An 18,607-nucleotide genomic window follows, 5' to 3' on the forward strand; every position below is an offset into this window, starting at 1 on the left:
AAACACCGTGTGCGTGGGTTTTCTCGGGGTTCTCCCGTTTCCTCCCACTTTCTTCATTCCACCATTTCATACATTACTCATCATCACCGTCTCCTTTAGCCTAACCGGCATAACCGTGGGACGTAAAACTCAAAGATTTCATTTTCATTTTTGGATTTCGGAAGGGAGAAAACGGCTTGGGACCTATATGTTAGGTACCACTCCGGCATTTGCCTGCTGTGAATGAGGAAAAGCCAAGGAAACCTCATTCAGGATGGCTGGACTTAAAATCTTTTGATACTTTTTCGACCGAGTTCCCCCACCGGGATCGAACCCGGGACCGTTCGCACCGAAGGCGAGAGCGTTAGCGAATACGCTACGCGGGGCCACTAGTGTAGTTTAGAAAACTCATTTTTACTAGGATATTTGCAAGATTTTTTTTTTCTTTTAGTTTAACGCCCCATGATTGTACATCAATGTAAGAGAGAAGGTGACGATGAGATACATGATAATGGTGGAATCAAGAAAATGTAAGGAAACTGGAAAGTCTTAAGAATAACCACAACTACAGTGTTCACCAAAAGCCTATTTGTCGGGAGCAGGAATCGAACCAGGGACCTACCGCGTCAGAGGTAAGCGCTCTCAGAGCTTTCTTTTGTTTAAAGAACTTGTTTACAATGATATATATATATATATATATATATATATATATATATATATATATATATATATATAACGAAGATATTGACATATTTTACAGCCTCACTGAAATTTAAAAAAAAAAAAAAAGTAGTCAGGGAGAGCTTACTTGTCAGGTTTTTATTTTTTAATTTAATTTATTTTTATTTATTTATTTTTGCTTTGTTATGTTCCCTAGTTAATTAATGTTTGGGTTACTGAAAATTAAAACCTTTTTAGTATTATTGTTATGTCATCACTTTGGAACCAAAACGTTAGATTTTTTTCTTGTGTTTTCATATAGGAAGTTGGTGAGTTTGTGCCTTAGCACTGGTTTGGTTTCTAGAACGTAATTGAAGGTCATGTTGAGTTGAGTCTTGGTGGGTTTGAGTTCGTGAAGTGTCAGGCACTGCTTGTGCCCCTGTCTTCTGTTTGTGATGTTTCCTGGCTTTGGGCTGTGACGTATTTATGTTGAGGAGTACCAACGAAGGCCGCGTGATATACAGGTAGCTACAACACAGCTTCAACAGTTAACGAGTGCCATGTCTTTGAATTTCAGCTTTCGTTACGGCGTGATAATGCAGTATAGTGCTAGATTGAAATTCTATGGGTGGTAAAAACGGTATGGTAAGAAATACAACGTAATTGTTATTAGTTTAATTAGTGTTTCTTCATAGTATTGTTTCACTATTTCTAGAAGGAATTAAGTATTAACGAAGTAATGAATAAGCAAAAGAACACATTGATTGACGTTTACTATTTCTCATACTCCATTGAGAATGTTTTGATCCTCAGTTGCGCAAACATCCAGTGTGCGTTTATTTTCTTTCTTTTTTGGGGGGGTTTACACTGCCTCACAGATGAGCTCTTTCGTGGCTAAGTGGTTAATGAACACGCCTTTGGCGTGGGACACCCGGGTTCGATTCCCGGCCGGGGGCCGCGGTGGCTCAGTGGTAGAGCGTTCACCTCTGGTGCTTGGGGTCCCGGATTCGATCCTAGCCCCGCCAAGTGAACCTTGTGGTGGACAAACACCGTGTGCGTGGATTTTCTCGGGGTTCTCCCATTTCCTCCCACTTACTTCATTCCACCATTTAATTCATTGCTCATCATCAGCGTCTCCCTTAGCCTAACTGGCATAACTGTGGGACGTAAAACTCAAAGGTTTCATTTCATTTTTTCTTAATCTCTTGCACCGACCGACCGATCTCGATCAAATTTCCAACGTAGATGCGCTTCTGGCCTGGGAGTGTTTTTAGCTATTTACTTTGACAGTAGAACTTAGGGGAGGGGGAGGAGGGGGACAGAAAAAATAAATGACTTAATTTACTTTGAAGTGTAAAAGTGCGAGCGTTTTCTTCTCTCTCTCTCTCTCTCTGTCTCTCTCTCTCTCTCTTCACTCCTCCAGTCTCCTCTCACTTTTAGGGCCGCGGTGGCTCAGTGGTAGAGCGTTCACCTCTGGTGCTTGGGGTCACGGATTCGATCCTAGCCCCGCCAAGTGAACCTTGTGGTGGACAAACACCGTGTGCGTGGGTTTTCTCGGGGTTCTCCCATTTCCTCCCACTTACTTCATTCCACCATTTCATTCATTTCTCATAATCACCGTCTCCTTTAGCCTAACCGGCATAACCGTGGGACGGAAAACTCAAAGATTTCATTTCATTTTTTCCTCTCACTTTGATTTCATGATTTCGCACTCTGATGAAAAGTATTAAATACCGCCAGGAAAAGTACTAATATATAACCTCTCTTTTAGGCGCCCCTCCAACCACGCGCCCGGGACACGTGCTTTGCTTGCTTGCCCATAGCTGCGGCTCTGTGAGCTACATAAGTAACATACAATGCTTACGTAATACTTTGGGTCATAAGCAGTGGCGGCGATTGGACGTTAAAAGTGGGGGGGCAAGACATGATCTGAATATTTGTATATCAATGTTAATATACAAACTTCCCTGGTTGAAACTATATACATTAATAGGTCATTTGAGAAAAGTGGGGGGCAACTGCCCCCCTTTGCCACCCCTAATCGCCGCCCATGGTCATAAGTACTATTAAGAAAGGAAGAATTGCATTTTTTTAACTTTGGGAAAGGAGCTACTATGGGATTAAAGTTAAGGTAGGAAAGGCAACACATTCCAGTCTATGCTTTCACCCAGCAGACATATTGTTTGGAACCAAAAAAATGTGACTTTTGGAATCTTGTACTTAGGTTCACAGCGGAAGCGACGAAATAACTTGAATCATCCATTGTAGCTCTCCCCGCAACCAGTTTCTAAAATGTTGGCAATAAGTTTGCGAAACGAGAGGTGACGACTCCAATTTTGGGTGAAAAGTCGCTATAAGAAATAATCGAGAAATTCATTGTCTATAAGCATTGTAAAAGTTGTAGATGTAAACTAAACAATATGTTCTACTCACTGGCGCAAATCCCGGGGGGGGGGATGACGGATACATGTCCCCTCCAATCTTGGAACTGAGGGGGACTTCTCCCAAATAATCCGATTTGAAATGTGTTTTTTGGGAGAAATTTGATGATTTTTGTCCGATTGCTACAAAGGAACGTGAGATGTCCCCCAGAATAAGCCTCAAATCTGCAGCCTCCTAACGCTAAAGACAACTCTGATCCTCCACAACATTGTTTTTCAACTTCATAAGTATTTTGGACATCGCCAAAAAAAGTATGGTAACGGTCTTACCCCCCCCCCCCCCCAATGTTGAAGACAGATTTGCGCCGCTGGTTCTATTCACATCTTTGTAAACAGGGCGCAACCAATCCTTTAATTCAGGGATCATTTCAGGTTGTTTCGGGTACTTTTGTTCATGTTGTGGTCAAAATAGTTCCGAAATAATTAACACTACAGTACTTACGTTAAGCAATTTTTTGTAAAAGAAAAAGTGCAGAATAATTAAAAGACCCCAGAGGACAAATATAACAAACACCTTCTTCGCCTTTTTTCACGCATCTATAGCTAATCTTGTTGCTATCGGTAATGATGTATTACGTGTGTCTCTCAACGGAAACTCTGCGAACTAAAGGACATCAAGTTTGTAGTTATTCTTCAGGGTAACATAACAATGCAGGATTGTGGAGTAGTGAGTACGCTGTATTTCCAAACTCTTCATCACTTGCGCTGATTAAAACAAACAAACAGAAAAAAAGAACGTAAAAACTGTTTTGAACTAATAATGCTTCTCTACAGATGAACATTTTGTTTGCAGCAAAAAGTCGCTAAATGTGTAAGTAGGTAAATCGTTATTTAAAAATCACCCAAAAAAGTCTCCAATCGGAATTTTTTTTTTTTTTTTGTCGTTATCGTAGGGCGACCATACGTCCCGTTTTGACCGGGACAGTCCCGTTTTAGGGGCGTGTCGCGGCCGTCCCGTCAGTAGATGGAAAAAAGTAGTATTCGTCCCGTTTTATGTAAATGAAAGAAGTAAATAACAAACCCAGTACCTTTACTCCTTTTAAAAGTATTAATAGTAACAAGGCGGCAAAAATTGAACTGAAAATCCCTATATTAAAAATACTCTATAGTTCGCAGTACTGCTCGAAAGGCAGCAGAGGTTTTAGCAGTTGGTTGTGTGTTAAACAAACTTCAACGTGTCTTTCCTTTTTCATAAGTACCCGCTCTGTAACGAAGAGAGAGAGGGGGAACTCTGATATCAAGGCACTGATAAGAACAAAGGTAGATCTAAAAGTCTAGTGTTGCAAGAACCTGTCCCGTTTTTAACTGAAAATTTTATGGTCACCCTGCGCTATCGTTGAGGTCGAATTCCCCTTATTTAGCGACTTTACCCAAAATTGGCAACATTGACCCCCACCGAACAACACCCCGTCATCTTGAGCCTAGCCAGCATAATAGTGGGACGTAAAACTTAAAGATTTCATTTCGAACAACACTCCCAGAAACCTACTGTTATACTATTCTCAAACCACCCTTTCGTACAGTTCTCCCTATTCGAAAAAAAAAAAATTGTAAATAGCAGTGTTCATACATAAATATGGAACTCAATTTCCCTGAATTTTGCAGGTTTTCCAGGTATTAATTTTGCAATTTCCAGGTCTAGTGGAAGAAACTAATAGTACGAGAACACATAAATTTTAAGAATACTATATTTATATATTTGAGAATGGCCACCCTTCTCCCCAATGAACGATTGCAATTAAATATTGAGTCACAAGAAAATAAATAATTAAAATAAATAAAATTTAAGTTGAAAAATATTAAGTTGAGAAGCCTACTAAGGGAATTATATAATACTTTTGTTCCATACTTGAATACATTCAAAATATACAAAAAAATATTGGCTTGGGGAAGAAAAAAGGGCCCGCGAGATTTTAACTGATTCTTGTAGTACTCGACGACAGAAATAGATTACTGAAAGAATTTTCAAAATCGGCACAGGCAAACATGAAGAAAATCGCATTTTCAGGTACCGGTTCAAAATGAGAAGAAAAAAGGACCGCGAGATTTTAACTGATTCTTATAGTACTCGACGAGAGAAATCGATTAGTGAAGGAATGTTCAAAATCGGCGCAGGCAAGCATGAAAAAAATCGCACTTTCATGTACCGGTTCAAAATGGGGAAGAAAAAAGGGCCCGCGAGATTTTAACTGATTCTTGTAGTACTCGACGACAGAAATAGATTACTGAAAGAATTTTCAAAATCGGCACAGGCAAACATGAAGAAAATCGCATTTTCAGGTACCGGTTCAAAATGGGAAGAAAAAAGGGCCCGCGAGATTTTAACTGATTCTTGTAGTACTCATCGAGAGAAATCGACTAGTGAAGGAATTTTCAAAATCGGCGCAGGCAAGCATGAAGAAAATTGCATTTTCATGTACCGGTTCAAAATGGGAAGAAAAAAGGACCGCGAGATTTTAACTGATTCTTGTAGTACTCGACGAGAGAAATCGATTAGTGAAGGAATGTTCAAAATCGGCGCAGGCAAGCATGAAGAAAATCGCATTTTCATGTACCGGTTCAAAATGGGGAAGAAAAAAGGGCCCGCGAGATTTTAACTGATTCTTGTAGTACTCGAAGACAGAAATAGATTACTGAAAGAATTTTCAAAATCGGCACAGGCAAACATGAAGAAAATCGCATTTTCAGGTACCGGTTCAAAATGGGAAGAAAAAAGGACCGCGAGATTTTAACTGATTCTTGTAGTACTCGTCGAGAGAAATCGACTAGTGAAGGAATTTTCAAAATCGGCGCAGGCAAGCATGAAAAAAAAATCGCACTTTCATGTACCGGTTCAAAATGGGGAAGAATAAAGGGCCCGCGAGATTTTAACTGGTTCTTGTAGTACTCAACGGGAGAAATCGATTAGTGAAGGAATTTTCAAAATCGGCGCAGGCAAACATGGAGTAAATGGCATTTTCATGTACCGGTTCAAAATGGGGAAGGAACAAGGTCCCGCGAGTTTGAACCGCTACGATGTATGTTTACGAATGTGCCCGTCTTCTCAAATTTAGTTAATTACTGTGACACTGAAACATGTGACACAGAGTCACATTGTGGATGACTCTGCAATCGGCAACCACTGCACATATACTCCTCCCGCCCCACAGTTTGATTATTTCGATCCATTCCTCACGTGCTAACGGCATGGTTCAACATCTGCAAGAAAGAGGTAAATGTAACGTTCAATTGGCAATAGCTTTTCACCAAATTAAGCTGCATGAAATCTGATTGCATATTTGACATACTGAGAAAATTCTAGCCCGTGGCCATATGTATCACATATCCCACCAGTTCATAAAAATTTTGAACACAAAATTACGGTCGTCCGTGTGACGTACTCCCAAAAGGCCTAATGTGTATCACCCACCTCACATTCAATGAAACCACATCCGTGTAGAATTAAGAAAGGAACCTCTTATGATGTATACAGGATGTCTCAAACGTTCCCTGACATAGGGTAACTCTGTTATTATCAGAGTTACGACAAAATGTAAGAGGAAAAACATCTCGAAATATGACGTTTTCAATCTAAAGTGAACACTTTTTTAAAAAATCGGACAAGATGAATGTGCTGTATACTCTTTATGCACCCAATTTTAAATGAAAATGCAACGTTGTCATTTACCTGGACCCACGACATAAGTGAATGAAGTTACTGTTTGAAACGGGGGCTGGCCATCGACATGTTAGCGTAAAAGACAGTAACTTCACTCACTTCTGTTGTGGGTCCAGGTAAATGGCAACGTTGCATTTTCATTTCACATTGGGCGCATAGAGAGTGTACAGCGCAAACGGGTCATCCGATTTTAAAAATTCCTTCACTTTAGATTGAAAACATCATAATTGGATATGCTTTTCCCTCCTACATTCTGTTGTAACTCTGATAATAACAGAGTTACCCTATGTCAGGGAACTTTTGAGACACCCTGTATACCTTATTTAATGTATGTTTGATGTCACTATAACTGTAGTATAATTTAGTTTGTTTAAATTTACAATTTAATACAAGTAGATTCGGATTTACATGCGTAGGATTTTGTATGCATCTAACTAATGAATTCTTTTATTTTTATGCTTAACTTAGTGACTTGGCTTTGGACTGCAACTGATTATTGTAACCCATTATTGCTTGAGAAGAAACAAGATATCCGAATCTTCATTTGGAGAAATCAAAGGTCTATTGGAAAGCTGGGGATTACAATCATTAATTTCTACATTTCAAGGTGCGTAGTAAATTATATATTGTGTTTATTGTTAAATTACTATTATTGGGTTTAGAATCAATGAAGCACTTCATGATATTTTATGGGGATCAAGATGGGTGCCGGATAGATAAGTATTTGAGCGTCAGGCTCTTATTTCTTTTCAATTTAATATTTAATCAATGATTATTTTTCTCCCTCATTATTCCACCAAATCGTATTCCAAGATCATATATCCATTTTTGTTCGATATATCCATATTTTTGATCTCTTTCATATTTCTATATTTTCGATTTTTGATATTGTTTATATTTCGATATTGCTGTATTTTTCGATATTTCGAACAAGTTTCGATAGTTTGTCGACATCGATTATCTATATCTAAATTCGGATATCCCAAAGCCCTATCGAGCACCCTCCGAAATGAAGTTTTTGGCTATGGACCTGATTAGGGATGCGCACGAGACAAGACGAGACAATTTTTGTTACGAAATTCGAGGCAAGATAGAGCTTTTCCAATAGAAACGGATCCAGTTTTCGAGACGAGACAACTTTCGCGGCACCTTTTCGAGAGGAGACAACCTCAAATCTTTTCTCTTGCGCATCCCTAGACTTGATCATGAGTTATCAAAAAAAAAAAAAATGTTAATGAGAAATAACATGTAAATACAATATAGGTAGCTAAAACATTTTTGTTTTCATTCTTCAGTAATGCATTGTTATTAATCTCAGGGGGGCGGTGGCTCAGTGGTAGAGCGTTCACCTCCGGTGCTTGGGGTCCCTGGTTCGATCCCAACTCGCGCCGTGTGGACTTTGTGGTGGACAAACACCTTGCTCGTGGGTTTTCTCGGGGTTCTCCCGTTTCCTCCCACTTTGTTCATTCCACCATTTCACTCATTTCTCATTATCACCGTCTCCTTATCCTAACCGGCATAACCGTGGGACGTTAAACTTAAAGATTTCATTTTTTATTAATCTCAGCATTTTATAGTGTATTCTTAAGCTTAAGGTGATGTATAATTAAAGTTTGAATTCAGTTAACTTATTTTGTTTCTCAGATTGTTTTTAAAATGTATGTACAATTGTTTATGTTCATTCTCGAGAGTTTAAAGTGACGTATAATTATTAAACATAGTATTTAATATTGTACTCTTAACGTGGAAGTGATATACAGTTAACTTTTGAATTCAGTAAACATTTTTCTTTCTGAAATTGCTTTAAAAAGTATGTAAAAACGTTTTTATTTTCTTTCTTGAGTGCTAAAAGTGATGCAAAGTTATTAAGCTTACTACTTTATATTGTATTCTCAACCCTAAACTGATACACAGTGCGTTTTTGAATAAATTGTCAAGTTATTTGAGTGATGAACACTGGTAGAAAATCCTGACTACTACTGGAACATTTTGATTTTAAGGTGACGACTACTGGTGCAAGGATTTTAAAATATTGTTTTTCCTTCAAGGGCTACTCCTTTTTGAATTCTGACTACATGGTCACTATAGGAAGGATCAGTGAGTCTTTCCAACTATGGTACAGCTCCGACAGAGTCACGATGCTCAGAGAAGAGACAAAATAGTATGTTTTCAAACTTAAAGTGAGAACCACTGGCGTTTTTACCTTGCTATGCAAAAGTAAGTGAGTACTCCAATGGGGTTCCAATGCGGTACCTAATTTCTGCATTTTAGATATATGGAAATACATGTCTCTAAAATGTAAAGAACTGATTTTTTTTAGGGGGGGGGAATAAACTATAGGTATGTGGGGCTTGCATACTTGACGCTACAATTCGGAAATTGAATTAAAATATGACTAACGGCTATCAAGATGTTGTCAAATAAAGGGAGGACCAACACAGTTAAGGGGTTTTCGTGTTAGATGCTAAAATTTCCGAAATCGGTCATGGAAAGTTAATAAACACCAGTAGCAATTTCATCTTAAAGTAATTAGATATCTTCATGGGGTGTTAGAACATCATGGAGTCTACCAAAATTAAATTTTAAAAGCTTTTGAAAATATAATCTGACATTTGTAAACAGTATTTGAAATATGTATTTACCCAAAACTTCCAGCTAGTACATCTAACATCTGGAGAAACACTGTGAAATAAAAGCTTGAAATTTCGGAAACAATTATTGGTCGCAACAAAATTAAATAAGATGGTACTTCTATGGGTTAAATCAGTACCTCAGTACAATTTCGATCGAAAGATTAGTTCAGTCCTAGGTTTTCTTCAGGCAATTCCAATGGTTCATCGAGCTGTACAAAAGAATGAAAATTCGCTGTCAATATCTTAGATAGTAACCAAGATAAAAGGAATTATATATTTTATGGCGTAAAAATAGAGATCTTTATATATTTGTACTTTTGGGTCTTTCCTATAAGAAAAAAAAATCAGAAAACTACTGTATATACCTTAATAGACAATTCAATGGGCGGGGACACAGTAGCTTAGTGGTAGGGTGTTTAACTAATCTTTTTTTTGCAGAAACTATTGGAGTATTCACTTAACCCGTAGAGATACGATCATACTTAACTCCCTATTTAATTTTAAAATTAAATAAAAGGAAATATTTCAGTGTAGCGACCCACGATTATGCATTTTAGTCTCAGGGAGATTATGATTAAAGCAAGTGAATGTTGTTGACAGAATTGATGGAATGCAAAGGTGGGAGGAGAGTACCCCGAGAAAACCCACGAATACGATGTCCACTACAAACTGACTTGGCCGTGGATCGAACCAAGAACCCAATACACCAGAGGTAAGCACTCTACCACTAAGCCACTGTGCCCCCGCCCATTTAATTGTCTATTAAGGTATATACGGTTGTTTTCTGAAATTTCTTCTTCTTACAGCAAATACTCAAAAGTACAAATCCATGTGGGTCTCTATTTTTACGACGTCATAAAATACATAATTCCTTATATCTCGCTTGCTATATTAGATATTGACAAAAAATGTTCACTTTATTTCAGAGCCCGATGAACGCTTGGAATTGTCCAAAGAAAATTTAGAGCTGAATTAATCTTTCGATCGAAATTGTACTGACGAGTCTGAGGTTCTCACTTAACCCATATAAGTACCATCTTATTTAACTTTTGTTAGGATCAATAATTGTTTTCTGAAATTTCAAGATCTAATACGCTTTTATTGTATGGTGTCTCTCTAGCTGCTAGATGTACTAGCTGGAACTTTTAGGTAAATACATATTTCTAATACTCTTTACAAATGTCAAAATATATTTTACAAAACTTTTAAAATTTAATCTTGGTAGACCCCATGATGTTCTTAAACTCCATGGAAATACCTAATTATTTTAAGATGAAATTGCTACTGATGCTTATTAACTTTACATGACCGGTTTCGGAAATTTTACCACCTAACACGAAAACCCCATAACTATATGGATCCTCCCTTTATTTGACAATATCTTGATAGTCATATTTTAATTAATTTTCTAAATTGTACTGTCTAATATGCAAGCTCCACGTACCTATGGTGTCGCTTTTTATTTCACCATATTTCGGTAACTGTTAGGCGTACCGACTTGCGGTTTCGGTAAACACACACCTCTAACGTTCTTTAAAACGTTATTAAGACATATTTTAGAATATTTAGAAATGAGAGTTCTGGGAATATCATGGTACCCGAAAACCCCCATCAGGGCGTGTGTGTAGTGTATTTAATTGAAACTACTTTTGAGGTTGTTGTAAGCCCTCGTAATTACGTTTCCGAAACTGCACCATCTAGTACGCAAACTCCACAGTTCTGTAGTGTCGCTCTTTATTTTCCCATATCTCGATATCCATAAGGCTTACCGAGTTGAGGTTTTCGGTAAACAGATGTCAGTTCCTTACATTTTAGAGACATATATTTTCATATATCTAAAAAATACAGACATTAGGTACCCCATGATAGCCCGAACACCATTGAGGTACCCACTTACTTTTGAATGGTAATACATTTTGAGTTGTTGTTCAGCATCAATAAACACTTCATAGTTTTTCTACGTGCAACCCAAAAGTCCATACCTGACCGAACATATTTTGTCCATTTAATCTCAAAAATGTTAAGATACTTTGTATTGTTAAGTACAACCAAATTAAGCACACTGAATATAACATTTTAAATATTTTCTGATTTTTGTTGCAGGTATTTCGTGCATCAAACCAGAATTCTGCTTGAAAGACAGTCAAAAGAAGCAGTGTAGGTTGTGGCTAAAAATACGCCCTTTCTGAAGACAGACTCAGTTGTACTTACATTATTTTGTACGAATATATAACCCTAATAAAGATACTGTACTACAAATTATTTCTTTCTTCCATAAATTATAATAAAATATTATCTCTGTTTAAAGAAAATGATTTGTTAATGTTAAGTCATTTTAATTATTTTTCTCTGTAATAAGAACATTATCCCTAGCAATATTTTTTATCTTTGTGCTATTGCGATTGGATGAAGTAAAATTCTATACGAAGCACTATTATTTCAGACATGCATTAATAACTAATGTATTGTTCTGTATGTAAGACAATGTGTATACTGAACATGTCTAGCGAAGGTGTTGTTTTAATACAGAATCTATAACTCAGCTTTTCAGTAGTCAACTTTATTGGGAATCCGAAGAACGAAGTTAAAAAAAAAAAAAAAAATGTTGGACTTACCAGCGTGTGTGTGTTCGAATTCTGGACTAATCCAAATTATCCAGAGAAATCATTATATATTTCTTTGTTGCTATTTCAGATGTATCCTTTATCCAAGTCGTATGAAACGGAGACTTCATACATCGCTATACTTTGTATGAACTATGTTCCGTATTTACTTAATCACTTTGTAACTTTCTCTAGTGTTGACAAGGCCGCAGGTGTCAATCGAATAGTTTAGTGTTTCACTCATGTCACCTTGTGACTAAGGTACGTCCTGTCGGTATATATATGGTACTGGGTTCAATTAGCGATAAAATACATTTTTAGCGTTAAACAAATGCAAAAATCTACACGAAATGAGATACCGTGATCTCTGACTTACGGATAACACCAAGCAACTAATGGTACTGAGTGTGATTGAGTTTACTAATTACTATTTGGCTAAAATCAGTGTTCCTTTATCTATAGTTCTTTTCGTGCTTTGAATTGCAAAGTTTGAAATAACCGTTTTAAATTATTGTGTATATATATCTTCCGAGTAATTCTGAGAATCATTGCTCTTTCTTTAAGCAATGTATGAGACTGTTAAATTGCTCTTTCCTTAAAATGTTGCACTAAGAAGGATGCATCCAGGAAAGTCCAAATTTGCAGAATGTCTATAGCAGGGAAGAATAAATATGTTTAGTCGATGGCTGCACAACGCCTCCGCTGTCACCACGTTGTCACACAGCGAATACAGCGAACGTTTAAGAGTATTCTGCACTTACTATTAGGTATCGGCCTGGGAACTTTGGCGCATCTACCCAGTCTCCTTCTTGGTGTTTCATTTTTAATGGCGAGTACTGAGTAGGAATAATATTGTAAGCGAATGCGTTTCCGGCTGACACCACACTTTTAATTATTGCGACATTTAAAAAAAATACCTGTTAATTAAAATGTACAGAGAAGTTATTTCTGGAAAATTCTATTCAGGCCTCTTGTGGTAACAACTGCACTTTAGTAGAAGATACTATTAAGGAAAAGAATGAGGTAAAATAATCTTTATATCGTACAAGCAATGGATGATAACAGCTTAATAAATGATTGTACGTAAATCTTGTTTGAGTTTGAATATAGGATTGTATAAGGCTGTGCATTTTGCATTATTATTGAGGTGCTGCAACTAACTAACTGCAAACCATATGATAAATTCTTACAGTAATATATCACATATTGATTTACTCTGTATGGAAACGAAAATAGTTTACTATATGGTTAACCTCCTTTGTGCCAGGGGCGGATCCAGAGGGGGGCGATCGGGGCGATCGCCCCCCCCCCACAAGAGGAAACTTTCTTATTTTATATATAAATAAACCCATCCATAACAAGTTTGGAGCTCTTAAAAGTAGCAGTATTACCGCCGACCGCCCCCCCCCCCCAGAAGTCCGTCCTGGATTCGCCCCTGCTTTGTGCCCATAATTTTAAAATTAACGTTTGTCACTTTTCAACACTTGACTTTGCAGTAGCTTTCCAACGAATTAGCAGGAAGCCCAAACTTATAGGACACCCTGCAGGTAAATACATTTCTTTGGACAGTTTCACTGCTCCAAACTAAGATTTGAAAAGTGTAGTATTGTTAATTTTATTATTATTGGCACAAAGGAGATCAACCATATTTTAAGCTATTTTTGTTTTCATACAGAGTAAAACAATATTTGACAACATTACAGTAAGAATGTATCATGCACTTTGCAGTATGTTGCAGCACTTTAATAATGGTGCACTATACGTACACTCTAGATCCTGCATATGTCCGATCCATACATTACAAGAAGGCAATACGTATTCGATACAGGTAAAATCTGTATATTTCATATGGACAACCTATTAGCTATATACATCCAATCTATACATTACATATGGCCAACCTGTACGCGACATACGTATAATCTATATGCTGCATGCAGACAGTCTGTAAGCTACATATATACACTCTGTATGGTGCATACGGATATTCTGTATGCTGTATCTGGACAAGCTGTGTGCGACATAAGGAAAATTTGTATAATACATACGTACAATACGTATACTGTATCTAGTCGTACGTATGGGGCACAAGTACAATATAGATGCTGTCTCGGGGTTGAACGCAAGAAACATACGTACAGAACGTATATTGCATACTTCTTGAAATCATGCTCCGTCCTGATAGTCAGTGTATGTCGTCATTATTAACCCACATGCTACATACGACCCTGACGTCACAAAGCTAGATATCACCTCCGTATATACTTGTTACTGCAGATGACGTCACACGAATGACGTCATTGCACTTATGCAGACAGTACGTATAATACATACTTTTTCAGCTATACGTTTGCTGCAGGATGTTATATACGGTTGTACGTTAAGTCCAGAAACTACAGGAATTACGAATGTAACCTACGTTTTTAAGTATGCCACCTACAATTTTTTTTCTCAGTGTAATCTCTGCTGCTTGTGACCATTTATGAGTCGTTGCACAATGGTTATCTTGTATGGATAAAAATGGAGGTCACTCTTCAGAATTCGTTGAACCAAACCTCTTGATATACCAAGTTGCTCTGCTGCCTTTTTTGTCGACTTCCAGGAACTCTAACAGCTTCAATAATCTGAAGCGAACACACAGGCTTCTGTCAAGGACGCTTCGGCTCCAATATTGTCCCTTCCCTCTGAAGGTTTTCATACAGTCTCTGGTTTTGTTGGAGGAAGCCCATTGGATATTAAACCTCTCTCGAAACCGTCTTTGAGCAACAATAACATTTTTTGATTCGTGGAACAAAAGCACGTTTGTTGGGCGCTGCTCTGTGGCTAGTCTGCTGTTGTCAGCCATCTTGAAAACTAGCCCTCTAGCGGCGGCAGAGTGAGTTAGGTGTCAATTTCTTCTTTAACTGTTTCTCCAAACTGTACTGCTACTGCTGTAAAAATGTACATTGCGATTTCTTGTTCCTCTGAAGCGATAAAAAATGGTGGACCATTTCGTGCGCCACCCCGTGAACTGCCTAATGAAAACATACATTATGCATACAAAGATGTATAATGTCATAGGTATATGGTATTCATTGGACAGCACAAAGCTCTTCCGTCTAAAGAGCTCTTCCGTGGCTAAGCGGTTAGCGTACTCTTCTTTGGCGTGGGAGGCCCAGGTTCGATTCCTGGCGCACAGTGTGATAAATGACCATTCTAGCGGGACAAAATAGCTGAGGAGTTAGTTTCGGAACCAATATGCGTGAAATGTGACTAGTGGGTGATTTCTTGTTCCTAGAGTATAATCCAGTACGTATTGACATCAGGGGCATCATGTGACGAGTAGGAATGGGGCAATAATCAACTCGAAACAGAACCATGTTTTAATGAACGAGTTTTGGAAATAAAAACGTATGAACTACATTTGTGAATACCAATATATATTAGCATACAGAGTTAGGATATAAAACGTTAAACAATTGCCAAACACATGCAAATATACTAAATATTTCGAGGAATTGAAGCTGGTGTTGTAAAAGGTTATTGTCACTTAACGAATTAAGAGAATACGGAATTAAAAGATTGCCTTAGCCTATGTTATGTATCTTTTGCACCCTCTCCCTCTGTTCGGCAGCACACGTTAGTAAAACATGTTCAAAGGAATTGAGAATGATATATCTTAGGTATATCTTTGCATTACAGTCTCTTAATTATCGTCCCCCTTACAAAACGTAAACTGACACACCTTATCGACATTTACTAGAATGTGAAACAAAATTCTTTACATAATGAATTAACATAAATAAAGGTAATTGCAAAATTGGCATATCAGTTATTGTGACACTTTTGTTCTACGATGCACAAATCAACATATAATGTATTCATAGCAAGGGATATATGGCCGTTGGGAAATAATGAGAAAGAAAGTTTTCTCATGGTCCTTCAGAATCACATTCATGATCATCTAAGGAAACGCCATCTGTATTGAAAGCAGGCAATGAAAGTAACGAAAGAATTTCACGCGTTATATGGCCGGTCTTCTTTCGAGGCTTGCTTCTTAAACTGGCTATTAACGGATCAGAGGATACCAAGAGTCTATGAATGAGATCTGTTTTGCTATCCACACGTGAGATTTTTCGTTTGAAGTTTTCTCGGTTCTTTCTAGTATCTTTATTTCTTACCTCTTGTGCTTCTTCCAGAAGTTGGCCAATTGGAAGAATACAAGGAGCAATAACAATTTTCCCATGCTCCAAAATTTTATGCACGCTACTTGGCATATGATACAATGCATAATCTCGTAAGTACAAGTGTCTAGTTGGTGCTGCATACTGCTCGAAAGCATCTGCGTTAATGAGAAAACCGCAATTGATGCATTCTAAAATTACATGAAAATGTTCAACGAGTTAAACATTAACCCCTGTAATGTAAGCAGACAGTTTAGCATTTCTGAAAAACCTTCGCGCTGTATTACCATCATTGGCATTTCCTCCCTTTAGTGTAGGCGTATCAACCAAAAGACCCATCTCATTTCGAAATCTTTCTTAAATACACTTTTTCTACTAGCTAATGCATTTTTCATTTTGTGACCTATTACTCGCTACACTTTTACATCTAATCTACTATGCATTGATTCCATAAACCTCATAACATAATGTATTGAGGAGTTGAAAGATTTACATCAACAATGAGTGCCAGAGCTTGATTTGCAAATATACATTCTTCATTTTATTTTCCTCATTAGACACTGAACTACGCATATTTTTACAGTATACTGGTCCCTCGACGAGGTGACGCCTCTGATAGTTCTTTCACTATGGTCGCAGACTACTTCTTGTTCTCTTCGCGAAGCTTCATTTCCACAGCAGTTTATATCTGCTCCAAGCTATTTGATGCGACGGAGTCTCAGTCTCTGAGCTTCCTATTCTTGGTTTTCTCGCAACACTCACTGAATGTCTAGGATGGCCTTCCAGAGGTAGCAGATGGTTTTCAGTAGATGGAGAAGGTAGTAGCTTTCGAACTCTAGTAAACTTATGTTTCCACATATCCAATCTGCATTCGATGTTAGGAATCGTTCACGATGACAATGAGATTTGTCCTACATACTCAACTTTCTGACATAGGCTTCTTACAAATACCATTAAATTCTTTTCATCATCATCAGAAAGGTATTCAAGTGACTATTTTCAGAACAAGTTCAAACACGTTCTCAAAAAACCCAGTTTTTCGGTGACGTGACCAAACATCAGATATTGCTTGCCGGGAGATTCAGGACGCCATTCTAAAATAATATATAATTATTAGAAGCGCAAACATGCGCAGAAGTTTTCTTCGTATTGTTTTAATACGCATCCTAGCACATGAACTAAAATCAGTATGACGGCTGTATAAGAGACTTCCAATCTACACTACATTAATAATAATATGATGACATTGCTACAGGTCAAGAGTTATTACTGAGGGTTCACAGACGCAAGACATTGGTAGACGTACATATGAAACTTAGTTCAATAATACATGGCAATAACACTCCAAACACACTGCAATATTTAGAGATAATACCTTTCGTTTCTGACTATCGTTTCGTATCTGACCACACCACGACTTACTTTGGACGAATTTGGGACCTTTATGCGACTTCTCTGTCGCAGATAATGACAATTCTTATTGATATTCTTCTTCGTAGGACCCTTCCCTTACAATGTACTAAATATCACATTTTTTCACTGACTTCAATTTTTCCAATTAAATCCCCCTGGATTGATCAAATAACACACTGTGCGGCGGGAGCTCACATGGTTCGCAGCTCATGTGATTCGTCCACGTTAATCAGTAGGTCCACGTCTCATATAGCCTCGCTGCTGAAAAGGAACGTTAAACTCATAATCAACTCAACTCAACAATCCGTCTGAACAGAAATATTCTAAGCCCATTAGAGCTCATTGCCCACATTTGTTAGCAGTTGTTATTCATGTCCTAAATTAGATAGGACGTTATTGAAATAAATATATTTACTCTACAGAGCAAGGACCTGGTCACATACATCGTAACATGTTGCTTTCGTGGCGTGAGTTTCCTTTGTTTGTTTATTAGCACATGTCGAAATCAAAGAGCAACGAACAATGGATAATTGCTAAAAGATAAATTAATGTATTGTCATCTTAACTTTCTTATGTTTCACATGATTTTTAAATTATACTGGAATTAGTCTTCATTTTTACATAAACAGAAAATATTTCGTATTAACAGTAGTTTTGTAGCACTCGCTTATTTTCCATTGCCGACATTTGTGGTAATGGGTACAAATGGCTAGGTGAAAACTCCTTTGAGCCATTCATTCATTACTGAAAGTTTGGAGACAAATTTCATGTGTTGTACAGCTTCTGTCGAAAGTAAATATATTCAGTACTATAATTAATAAAATATGAGAATAAATAATGTTTAAATAATGCAGAGTATTCCAGAATGATGTTTTGAATTTTGATCCCGTAAAAGTAAGAAATTCAGATAGATAGAAAGGTATGGTTTACGGCATGATGTTCACATTCACTTAAAGTTTTGTTCTATATCAACATTTCCAACAAATATTTCTTCTCTAATTTCTTTCGATTTTATCTTTGCAGGTGAGGAATTGACAAAAATGGCCACCCGCCGGGA

The 18,607-nt window shown here is 37.5% G+C and overlaps 1 long non-coding RNA gene across 1 annotated transcript; it reads left to right on the forward strand.

Annotated features, from left to right (window-relative positions):
- Positions 1 to 950: 950 nt before the first annotated feature.
- Positions 951 to 11,539, forward strand: LOC145683398 (uncharacterized). Its single transcript, XR_014131079.1, has 3 exons — positions 951 to 1,163; positions 7,207 to 7,345; positions 11,475 to 11,539. It is a non-coding gene; the product is annotated as an uncharacterized LOC145683398 (long non-coding RNA).
- Positions 11,540 to 18,607: the final 7,068 nt, after the last annotated feature.

The sequence above is a fragment of the Thermobia domestica genome, chromosome 4 (genome assembly GCF_964235325.1).
Source record: "Thermobia domestica chromosome 4, izTheDome1.hap1.1, whole genome shotgun sequence".
Lineage (NCBI taxonomy): Eukaryota > Metazoa > Arthropoda > Insecta > Zygentoma > Lepismatidae > Thermobia > Thermobia domestica.